The following is a 12,429-nucleotide window of genomic DNA, read 5'->3' on the forward strand; positions in this document are numbered from 1 at the left end:
CTACCTGCTTATTGTCCACCATCACTGCTCCAGCGCCGTCCCTCTACGGGTTCCAGCCCACACCATCAGGCAACCTGGAGGCCTGGAGGCATCACCCCACCCCTCTGAACTGCATACTACAAAATGTCTCTCTGCTTGGATTGCCTATTTTACCAGCTAGTTTAAAGACCTCAGACTGTAACTTGCCCAGTCTATTTTATCTTTTGCTATGATAGATCCCTCATTACATTTATGTTACCAATCATTCTATCTTCTAACTATAACACCAGGCCGGACAGCCGAGAATGGGCTCCCCCTCTCTAACTGGGCTCCTCCTGAGATTTCTTCCCATTGGGGAGTTTTTTCTCAACACTTTGAGTGTTTTTCTTCCCACTGCAGACTTTTTATTTTTTAACCTCAATTGCTTACTTTTTGGGGGTTCAGGCCTGGTTTTTGCCTAGTTTTCCTTTCTTTGTGACAGTGTCTCAGTAAAAAGCTTGATGGAAATAAAATTGAAATGAATTGAACTGAATCAATCTTTTTGAATAATGTTATGATCCACCACCGCCAGAGACACTGCTGAATGCAACAGGTCTACGCATATGGTGTAGCAAACTTGCTGCCATCTCTTTAATTCAATAACACTACAAAATGATGCTGTATTATGTAACTGTGTACATAATACCAGTTATCACATAATGAGTCAATCTTAACCGCAAGCAATAAACTATATAAAATTTGCTTTCGTTTCGTACCAGCATTGCCATCTGAAGTTGACGACCTTCAGTATGCACTTATTGTACGTAGCTTTGGATACAAGCATCTGCCAAATAAAATATAATGAAATGTAAAAAGTACCAGTCATGAAAAACCTTTCATACATATGTATAAAATTAGCTTCATTTCATCTTTTCATGCACCAATAACAGAAATTTTAACCATTAACTTACTATTATTACATTTATTGGCAGCAATTGATTCCTTCAGCAAGATGACCATGCGCATTAGCAACGTTCTATTCAAGACACTTCAACCAATGTTTAAAGGGAATGGTAATAATATTAATGTTAAAGCTGAAAGCTCACAGATCTTGAGATTTAATCCAATGTCCCCTGATTTAATCCTGAAGACACAATTTCAAATATTAGACTAAGGCAATTTTTTCCCTGACTGACAGACTTTTCCTGCCTGACTTGTTGCATCAGCATGTAAATGATCTGGCTTCTCAAAAAAGGTGCTTAAAGAATAGTAATTCTACTGTTTGTCACATATTATTTTTTGACTGACTTTAACAAAAAAAGTAGCATGTCACTTCTCTTCACTGTCTATTTAAGACAGCCTTGCACACCTGCTTCAAGTGAACCTAAATCCACCAGACAAAAAAGCATAGCTAGCAATAACGCCACATCCCAAACACTGCCATTACACATTCATGTGTGAGTTCATGTTCATTCCCCTTTTTAAAATGCCCGTTGTTCCCATTGTGCTTCCTGCTCCCCCCCCCCCCCCCCCCTCCGCCACCCCCCCCCCCCCCCCAACATTACAATATTTGCTTGTGAGCTGAAAATCCAGGCGTGATTGAGCAGAGGTTTTAGGAGACAGAGGGTGCTGGCGGGGAGGCAGGAAGGAGTGGCATTGATCCGCTTTTTACACGCTTTTCCCACCTTCGCCGCTTAATCCTCCCAATGTGAGGCCTTGTTCTTCCTGGGTCCTTGGTTTGAATGCAGGGGTTACGTCGATGTTTGCCTGCCCCTGTGCACATCCTGTCAAAAAGCAGCAAAGATCCCGAGCCACCACCCACCCGCCCCCCCTCCCCTCACCCCCCCAGAGCGGGATCTGTGTTCGCTCGTCACAAAACAGCGGTATTCAGACAGGCGCTGTGCGTTCTGACCCGTGAAGACCTTTCCTTTTTAGCAGCAACAAAAGTGTGAGTGAAAGAGGCAGGAGCTCACGCCCATTTGAATTAACTGTGTGTGCTCTCTTTTGGAGAACACTTCATTGATACTCTCTAAGGCGAATACCTCAGTAACAGTTGTGTAACATAAACAGTACTGGAGTCATTGCAACAAAGTTAATGCCGAAAACAATAATTATCAGCAATTGTCATTATATATATAGTGTGTGTATATATATATATATATATATATATAGGCTGTGTGTGTGTTTACAAGAACTTTCAAATAATATTATGATTATGATGGGGAGGATTATTATTATAATTATTGTTGTATAAATTCTAATCTAATTCTACCTTTGTGGTTGATATCAGCTTTTCATCTTTTATTGTAAATCAACTGCTATGCAGTTGTCTTTATCAACAGTCTATATTGTTGCCACTTACGTGCATGCCTTCTACAAGCTACCACAAACTATATTTCCTGCATAAACCACTCAAGTGAGGAGATGTGCTGGTTATTTCCTGGACCGCAGTACATATGACTAAAGTATCTCCCAACATATCATTGGATTTTAAGCTATGCAGTTGTCTGTATCAACAGTCTATATTGCTGCCACTTATGTGCATGCCTTATTCAAGCTATTACAAACTATATTTCCTGCATAAACCACTCAAGTGAGGAGATGTGCTGGCTATTTCCTGGACTGCAGTACATATGACTAAAGTATCTCCCAACATATCATTGGATTTTAAGCTATGCAGTTGTCTGTATCAACAGTCTATATTGCTGCCACTTATGTGCATGCCTTATTCAAGCTATTACAAACTATATTTCCTGCATAAACCACTCAAGTGAGGAGATGTGCTGGCTATTTCCTGGACTGCAGTACATATGACTAAAGTATCTCCCAACATATCATTGGATTTTAAGCTATGCAGTTGTCTGTATCAACAGTCTATATTGCTGCCACTTACGTGCATCCCTTATTCAAGCTATTACAAACTATATTTCCTGCATAAACCACTCAAGTGAGGAGATGTGCTGGCTATTTCCTGGACTGCAGTACATATGACTAAAGTATCTCCCAACATATCATTGGATTTTAAGCCACATCCGGCTGTTTTCCAATCCATGTTTGTAATATATTTCGAACTCTTTTCAAAGCAGGGGAGAGTTTTCAAAAGCTGCGAGCTGCAGTGTCCCCAGACGTGAATGAAAGGTCACGTATCTTTGCACCGTGCACACAATGAAAAGGCCACTGGAGTAGCGAGCTTTTCCGCAACGAGTCTGCGAAACCCTTTTCTTCTTTACTTCCCCTGTGGATTATACCACTCCCTTGCGGGAGCTGGGAATCTCTACTTCCCTCTGCCTCGGCAGATGAGGATGTGGCGCCTTATTTTTCTTGCTCACTTAGGGGTGTAAAATAACCAGCGAGAACTCAATTAGCAACATATCTGCCCAGCGAGCGGAGGGCTTGTTCGGGTTTTCCGCCCGTTGTGATGCTAAGAGACTACAGAGTGGCATCTGCCCCCACGCAGATTTGCATAATTGAGTTTGACTCCCGCAATTACAAGGTAACAATGTCTTTTGATTGCATGCTCCGCAAAGCCCCCCGGCAGTCACACTGTACCCTTGTCTGCTGTCGGCCGGTCCTCCCGTTCGGGGGTGTGCCAGCAGTGGACGTTGGTTAAGCAGCAGTTATTGAGTCTTGATAGGACCCCAGGAGACCACGGAGGCAACAATGGCGGAATTAATGGGCAAGGTGCAATGGAGATGTCAGCACCCCGGGGGGGGGGGGGGGGGGGGCATGCTTTAAGTAGGCTCCATGGCTAAAGCAATAGTGCCCGCTACTTTTTAGTTTTTTCCCGAGGAATCTGTTCCTTTTTATTTACTTTTCGTTTATGGTCTATATATTTTTAATGGTTAAATTTTATTTACAGTACAGTTGTTTTTGAGTAGCTTATGTGATACGGCTTATTAATTTAAGATCTCAATTTTCTTTGTGGTATCTGCCTCTTGTCATGTTTTCATAGCATTATGCTTTTTTCCAAAGATGTTCCCCAAGCTTGATTCCATAGCCGTTTTATTTTTTTTGCATAGGCCTGCAAATTTTCTCCATTAGAATTATTTTGTTTTTGCAGTGGCTATTCAAATGTAGCTTCAATTTTTTCATTTTAACTTTGTATTAAAATTTTATTCTGCCACGTAGGCTCTTGAAAATCATCTATGATTAGAACAGCCGCTGAGTCACAATCCTAACGACAGCAATTACAGCAATGATCGTGATGACAATCATGGCACCATTATTACTATGACTGCTTATTATTATTCAGATTATTTCCATTATTCTGACAAAGACAACAATGCTGATGATTATTATTAAATTAATTACTCATTGTTAACTAATACGAGACCTCCCACTGTTTGTGTTCAGTTGAGCGTTCAGCATCATTTATCCTATTTTCACACACTCTACTACTGTTAATATCCTGTCAGAATCACTGCTGGTTTTAGTAAGTCTGACTGTTTTTGTGTAACTATGAGCACCTATACAGGGCTAATGCTAATGGATTCTGGACTTGGGAAGTCCATGACACCATCCTGCTGGTGTTCAGAAAAGTGTGTTCATGTTTTTTTTTTTTTTGTCATGTAGCAGGCCAATTTTATCTACTTGGTGGAGCGCAGTTTTGACCCCAGAATACAACCAGGGACATTGGACTAGTCAGATTGATGCTGGCAACTTAAGAAAAAAGCTGAATTTATGAATTTAGCAAAAGCACTTTCTGCAAACAACACATTTATCTGCAGACTGAAAGTAACCATTATAGATGTTTTTAATCAAACATAATACTAATATGTTTGAGTCATCACATCATAAAAAACAAACAATGAAGTATGAGGAAAAAACACATTCCACAATCCAAAAACATGCTAGCCAATGACTAAATTGATCTGAGAATTTTTTTTTAAATGCTGAAGACGTACTACCAAAGTGGGTCTAGTACAAAATGTTAACTGCCAAAGCAAGCAATATAACACCCACTTAAACAGCTAGAATTTCTGATTCAGAAATGATTAGCACATGAAAGGCAAGAACACATGTTGCATTTTTCAATGATTGTATATGAATGAAAAAAGACAGCCAACAGTGCAGCATAGAGGACAGGGAGCTTTACTTCACATTGTACTCACAATGAAACAAGGTCAATTGTAATGGCCGTGACCATGCTGCATTCAGTACTTACGGGACCCTGACAAAACAGATATGAATATTAGTACAAAGACTAAACATATATCAGTTTATTCTACTAACAAATCACACAGTGTATCCTAGACAAGATCATCCTGTCTTGATTTCCTTGATAATTAGTAATTACCAACTGATAGATCAGTGGTCAATCTGATCATCCCTCTTACTATCCATAAGTTAAGTCCTGTAAAACTTCATTGTAAATGTTATACTATAGAACACTGTATGACAACAACAAATTATTTTTTGGCGCTAACCTAAATCGTTTGTAATATCTACATGAAAATATAATTTCCCTGCTTTTACATAAATGTGTTGCACTTTATTTCACGTTACATGTTTTGTTTTTTGTTGGCCATCTGCCTTCAAATCAATAACTACATTTGATCCATAATATGCAGCAATATTTACGATTTTACCACACGCTGCTATTCCAGAGTTAGCACTGCTTACTTTCCCAGAGTTCTGCACAACACAGCAAGAATAAGAACAAGAATTAGTGAAATAAGTGTTGAATTACGCATACAAGTTTAAGTGTAACAGTACTACACTGTTTACCAATCACCTTCATGTAGATAGTTGTTCAGCTGAGTGGGAATTAGCTCTGTGGACGAGTTTTCTATGTGTGGATATGACTCCCCTCGCATAACAGTTCTTGAAGGCATCCCAAACTGTAACTAGAAATGGTACTTCTGATATAATGTCAGCCTCCACCAGACCTGTAATCTCATTTAAATACTACACCGAGGTTGCACAGATGAAAATTGTGTAAAACTGCCTCGATTGAGTATTTTCTATAAGGGTTTTTGTAATTGTAATTTAAAAAATAAGCTTGCTTTATGGAGTTTCTGTTAAATCTAACAAACGTCTTGCTTTCTGAAACTGGTTTAAAATGAGCTTGATTACTTTCAAAGGTCTTCACTCAATCTTGATCTTGACAACCAACGTAATAGTTTTTTGAAGGCAAACAATCATGTAAAATTTAAAGGGGAGGTATATCTCTGTGTCCAGACTCCAGAATTATGAAAACCTTTGCCAAAACATGTCAGAGTCATGTAGTCAAGACTCTCAAACCTGTGGTATTAAAAATGACCTTGGACTAGTTTTGGAGAGGTCAAGGCCATGGTTGTACAAAGAAAATATTGAGAGCATTTGGCTGGGGTGCTGTGCACATAATCTGTTAATCTTACTCACAGCGTGTAGCTGTTCAGCATTTGTTTTTAGAGTCCCCTTTTTTGTACATACTGTGTTCTGAAAAGAATTCAATTAACTCTTATGGAAATAGAATATAAAGTGTACTGCGAATATGTGGCCTTGTTGAAAATCTAATGATAAATATATTTGATGGAAATTTATTCTTATATATAGCCATTTCAGGTAGTACCAATATTTAACCATCTAGTGTTACAATATCTTGAATAATATATTTAATTTCAGTACATTTCCAGTGTATTCCATCTTTATAATGGAACAAAAACCTTTTTTTTCTTGAGATTATAATGATAGCAGCCTCATTTGTGTCCCAAGGCAATGTTATATTCAAATGAGATTTTGCAGATCCATGTTTATCATCATGGCTCAGCAAAAAAGGGTGTGGTGACATGGTCAGAACATCAGCACCTTTATGTGCACACAATAAAACAAGAAACAGTTTTTCTTTCCTGGCTGGCCTTCTGGAGTGTGGGCAGGAACAGGTAGACCTTTTGCACACCTTCCCATCAATCATGTTTAACCATAATAATGTGTCCAATCTGGCTCTTCAGAATCAGTCACATCAAATAGCAGCAACAGCGGAGAGCACAAAAAGAGAGCTGGCTTTCCACTGATATAATTTGTACCCGTAAATTACGAAACAGAGAAAGGAATAATGTGTGAGTCAAGTTTAGTGACAGAGAAAATGGAAAAATTTAGGGCTGTGAGACACCTTAATGGATATCCTTGCAGCAGAGAGAAAATGGGACACAGTAATGTGTCCCTAATGTCTACCAGCAGTGTTTCAAAGAATCTGTTGGGAGAAATGTCTCCCGCCATTTCTATAAGCAATCACTTAATGGGAGCTGTAAGTCTCGACAAAATGGATGTGTGCTGATCTATTTTCAGGGTTTTTGAACAGATGGAATGAATCTTCGCTCTCCTGAAAAATGGGAGAGGAAAAAAAATGCGGAAAAAAATTTTCTCTCTCTCTTTCTTGCTCGCTCTCTCGCTTTCTCTCCTCTCTCCGGTGCCTCCGATGTTTGTCTGCCACTAAAGTGCAGACACTGACAGGAATTTCAATTATTTAATTATGGAGGAAATGAAAAGACTTAAGTGTTGTGATTTCTGCAGTCTTTCATGGATCAATCTAATGTATGCTCACATTGGAAATGAAGCAGAATAGGACAAGGCAAAGTGAAGCAGCGTCTCCTTAAATCACGCAATTAAAACGGCAAATTAGTTTCTTGATATATTCATTTAAGTGGTTAAGTGGAGGGGTTCTTTTTTCCATGAACATAGTGCAGCCTGAAAGAGGTGGAGGGACAGAGAAGGAGGGGGAACATCGTCTGTGTGCTCTTTTGATTAAGGCTACTGGTTAAATGCCGAGAACAAATACTGAAAGTGCCTGTGGCACAAATTAGACATCCGTAGCTTCCCGAATGAAATTCAAAAGAGTTGATTTAAGCATTTAGTGGGGATGTGCCTGGTGACTTAAAGGATTCAGAAACACTTCAGCAGCAGCATTCATTAAGTTTTAGGAAACCGTGACTGGAGCAGGTTTGTGCAGAGCGTTACTCAGGGAGAGCGGTGCAGACAAAGAGGGCGCACCGTCAATAGAATGAGCTGCGTCAAAGTGACATTCTCTTCGACCTTGAAATAATCAAATGACTGCCTCACTACAGAGTAAATATCCAGTACATAGTGACCTGTGGTTGAAGCATAACACTTTACTATTAATTTTGTAGTAATTTTTATGAATACGGTATACTGTCATGTTGTTCAATATAGCATGTGGAATTACTGAGTAAGAGGCCTATTATTTCCAATATACATGAAATATATGATTTAGGGGCTGAATCCCGCATTAGTGGCAGAAGCTCTGTATCATTATTTTAATGGTACTGATGCGTGTGAGGGGTGGGGAGCAACATACCCCAGAAAAGAAGTGGCTTGGGATGATATGCAATCATATCCCGTGTTTATGGTCACTAGAAAGATGTAGATCTTTAAAGCATTCGAATGTGAGCACTCTCACAGTTTTGTGCTTGCTGAGATAAAAGCCAGCCATGCTTTTATCTGCAGAAAGCGGGAACAGGCAGAGATGAAGGTTTAAGCGAGGAAGGTGGAGGAAAGAAGGAAAGTCTGCCATGGCTTTGGGGTGATTAGCCAAAGGAGGCGCTAGCAACAGCCAGTGATATAGGAATCTATCAGCTGCACAGACACCAGACAAGAAAAATCGGGCCTTGAGATCAAGTCAGACAAGCCAGAAGAGGATGAAGAGGATGAGGAAGCACAATGTATGAGCCATTACTGATAGCAGTTGAGGTGTGCAACCAAAAGCTTTGGGGTTCAGTTCTACAGTGAGGCACTTCTGTTACCGGGTGCTCAGTATTAAACACCTCAATACCAAGCTGTTCAAAGGGGCATGGCGAGAACTATGCAAAAAGCCTATGCGAGGGCATCCACGAAGTGAATGGATAAAGCGATTTCATTGCCAAATGTATCTTCTTTGCAAGGCTGTGTCTTATTTGATACAACTTCATAACCGTTTTATCCCCAGTCCACCTACCTCTGTCCTTTTATATTCATATTTTATTCCTTTGTGTGATAGGCTACAATAATATTCCTTTCTCTATAGACATGTTACAACTGTCCCCTTGGACATGAAGGCATGTACATTACAGGTCTAGCTACCAAATGACATGTTAATGGAGTATTTATACATGAAGACAAAATCTAAAAGACAGAGAATATGGTAGACTCATTCAGTCTGTATGAAAATGTCCTCATCTTTTGGCCAGCCCAGCCTTCCGGCCACTTCTATGGGCCTGGCCCATTATTTCCTCCCTATATTTTATAGGAGCAGTTTGTTCCATTACAAATGTAAAACTTAACAAATACAAACAAGCATTATCTTCTCTCAGGCAATACAATTTAGAGGTTGGTTTTACACAAGCAGGTGTTGAAACCCCTGATGTAGCACGCAGCATGGTGGATGACATACTGTCATGCCATTAACTCCTCTGAGGACATAATCAAGGAAAATGTCTTAAAGTCAGGCCGTAACCCCCAGCATACACTTGCAAACTATCAAGGATCTACAATATCACACAAAACATCAAGCAAACAGTATCCTTTTCTGAGTTTTCTGCTGCTATAACATGTCCCAAAAACTCCACGTCTCCTCAACTCTTCCTCTTCCTTCAGGTGATGTCACACCTTTATCTCTTTGAAAGGAAGTAATGCAATCATGCTGGAAAACATGATCAAAATAAATCACCAAGGGTACAGTCCAATCACTTGCCTTCACTCCTTGCATCTCTTATGACGCGAAGGAGGGACGCAAGGACGAGATACGAGGATGGAGGAATCAAGGCAATATCTATTAGGCAAATAAAAGGTCCTCACTCAGGCAAACATCAGTTTGAATCAACATCAATGTGGCAGATGAGGAGAGGCTGTGTCCAAATCAGTGCACTTGCCTGCTATTGAGTAGGCTTGTTGAGTTCGCTGGATGAGAAAGTTGTTAGACGGAGAAAATTTTCTCAAAACGTAGTGCACCTAAAATCCCAGGATGATATACAGCACTTATTTCAGGGGTTTCGCTGAGTATATTCAGGACTATACTATTGAGGAAGTAAATAACAATTTTGGTCCCATAAATATGATGTGCTGCTTTGCTTTAAAAAACAAGCTTCAACAACTACAACAACACATGAGCATCACTGCAAAGGCATATTACAACGCATCCACAGTACAGTTGGAAAATAGAATTGCGGATATTTCGCATACTGCTCATTGTGTACTAAAAAATATGCACTAAAGTAGGCAGTGTGCTGAGTAGACTGTACATGGAGGCTGTAGTAGGAGTAGTAGACCATCAGTAGGAGGCTGATTCGGACATAGCCACGGATCCATACACGTGGATCATATATACGCATCATGTGTTCTGAAAAAACATAATGTGTATATATGAAAAAAAGGCTTCCACATAGGTTGAACTTGTATATCCTCACTGAAGCCTTCTCCATGAGCCTCCTTGCTCCTCCAAGGAGTATTTAATGAATCGGACTGTGTCCAATTCAGCCTCCTAACTACTGTGGCCTAAAAGTATGTACTAGTCACAAAGCATAATACGTACTGTTCCGTGCATATTTTTAGTATGTGGTGGGCAATATGCAAAAATGTACTGTGGTAGTATTGTATGATGTTCCACCCTTGCAGTGATGCTCACGTGTCATTGTTGTTGTTGTCGAAGAAAAACATCAGTAAAGCTGCAGCTTGTAACATGTCATATTTATGGGACCAAAATGGTCATTTACTTCTGAAAAAGCATGCTCCCGAATATAAATCATCCCAGGATTTTAAGCACTACACTTTGACAAAACTTTCCCTACTTAACTTTCTCATCCAGAGTAGTGAACAACTACAGTATACTCAATAGCAGGCAAGTGTGCTGATTCGGACACAGCTTTGGAATGTCCTTAAAGATGATCCCAAAGTGTGTGCGTGCATGTTCGAGAGATACATTAGACCTCCAGCTTATCTCAATGTAAATACATGAACTTCTAACATTAAAGTTTGTGGACTCATTTCTCCGCTCCTTTAAGCAAATTCATTTCTACTGTATTACTGTGATTGCTCGCTTATTTTCCACCATCTACCAACAGTGTATCCGACCACTTTTCCCTTGCACACATATAAATGCTTCTTTTTCAAAACAGAATTCGCCTTTGAAAAGCCAGATGCATTTGATATGGAATTGCTTTTCCATCGCAGAAACATGTTGTCCACTTTGAAAGTACAGGATGATATCAAATGGCCTTATAGAGGCATGGTTGAAATAGAACAAAATAGACAGTGGTCTATAAAAATGAAGTGAGGTGTAAGTGTGGCACTCACATCTTTGAAAGAAAATCCTTTCTTGCTGTATTTTGTGGTCGTCAATTGGTCCGAGTAACTTGCTCTAATGCATGTAATGGACCTACCCGCCTCCTTTCATCTTCTGGAGCTTATGTTCAAGGGAGAAATGCCCGTCTGCCGAGCCAAAGAATGCATTATTGACACAGGGGCAAGATATGGCTCTCTTCAATGAAAGGGTTCTCTTTCTTCTTTTCACTGGCAGGATTTTAATGTGTCTGAATCTAAACAATCAATTTGCTGATTTATTGAATGGCCTGCATTTGAATACATAGACAAATTCCTTAGTGTTATTTTTCCAACTGGAAAGAAGCTCGGAATAATAGCAAAAACGGCAGCAATATTCTGATCAGAATTTCTGTTCATGCCCATTTTACCTTTGAAACTTACAATAAAACTCAGGGCTGCCTATGGTATTATTGATGTAAAGACAACTTACCTTGAAACCAGCTTCTATGTACAAAATATCTACTTTTCTTCCTATGAGAATGCAGAAAAATAAACACTGTAAGCAGAAAAGGAAATAATGCATCTGTTAGTTATGGACAATTATAGACAGTCATTTTATCACCTAATCTCACAGTGAATCTCACAGTTCAGGCACACTGTGAAGGAGTAGCCTTCACTGTAGAGACACGTTTATTCAATAGATACTTTAATTTAATTTACAAATGCTTGCAGAATAAGCTTAAGATCAGCTTTGCTGACTAATGGGGGGTGATCTTTTTGCAACTACTGTAGGTTTGGGCAGTACGGTAGCAACGCTTTTGCCTGCTTTTTGCCTGTACAATTTTTGCCTGTACAATTACAATGTAAATGTTAAAATATGTGAAGTCTCAGTGCCTGCATGTCTGGCTTGTGTGTAAATAAACTGTTTTATTTTTGATTTTTAAAATCCAAAACGACCAGCTTCGTGATATGCATGTTAAACAACTTGAGGGGAAAAAAAGACCAAAACAACAATAAAACATCCCATATATTAAAAGTCACATTTTAGGCTACTTGTGTGTTTATGCATTACCTTAGTCTGAAAGGCTGTTTGGTGCAATTGTAAAAAAATAAATAAATTAAAAAAAGGATAAATGGGAAGAAAAAAAATAATTTGTGCATGTACAATACAAATGCATTCATTTTGAATGAGCCCCTTCTTGGCTTCATTTGGAGATTTCAAATACAAATAAATAAATG

The sequence above is a fragment of the Anguilla anguilla genome, chromosome 9, assembly GCF_013347855.1.
Source record: "Anguilla anguilla isolate fAngAng1 chromosome 9, fAngAng1.pri, whole genome shotgun sequence".
Taxonomy (NCBI): Eukaryota; Metazoa; Chordata; class Actinopteri; order Anguilliformes; family Anguillidae; genus Anguilla; species Anguilla anguilla.